Source organism: Trachymyrmex cornetzi, unplaced genomic scaffold (assembly GCF_001594075.2).
Source record: "Trachymyrmex cornetzi isolate Tcor2-1 unplaced genomic scaffold, Tcor1.1 C3770774, whole genome shotgun sequence".
NCBI classification, from domain to species: Eukaryota; Metazoa; Arthropoda; class Insecta; order Hymenoptera; family Formicidae; genus Trachymyrmex; species Trachymyrmex cornetzi.
Window position 1 is genome coordinate 1 of NW_017293822.1, and position 533 is coordinate 533.

A 533-nucleotide genomic window follows, 5' to 3' on the forward strand; every position below is an offset into this window, starting at 1 on the left:
GCTCCAGTATTATTCACGTCAAATATGTCCGAAAAAGAAATTGAAGGTAAGTCTAAAATTAATCTGTTGATATTATTTCTAATCTAGATTATATCTATTGATTTATATCTCTATTGAATTTTTTGTAATATTAATGTATTTTAGTTGTATTTTATTAACATTTATCTACGTATTTCAGATAAACGCGAACTTGCAATCAATATGTTATCTAATAATGAAAACATAGTTATATTAGATAACAATTTGATAAATGATGACAATAATGCAAAAATGATTGATTCACAAGGTATTTATTTCATATGTTTAAAGCTATTGTATTGTAATACTTCTTTATCCCATAACATATTATACTAATTATTAAATAAATATTAAAACTAAATATTAAAATATTATATTAAACTAATTTTCATTAAAATTAACTATATCATCTCTCTGAACAATATAAATTTATTGAATTTTTTCTTATATCTGTTTCATTAATTTTTTTTTATGCATTTTAGACCACGAGTTTGATATATATTTCAATAAAAATA

The 533-nt window shown here is 19.7% G+C and overlaps 1 long non-coding RNA gene across 1 annotated transcript; it reads left to right on the forward strand.

Annotated features, from left to right (window-relative positions):
• LOC108770581 (uncharacterized) lies at nt 1-533 on the forward strand. The gene is made up of 3 exons (XR_001940603.1): nt 1-46; nt 179-286; nt 501-533. It is a non-coding gene; the product is annotated as an uncharacterized LOC108770581 (long non-coding RNA).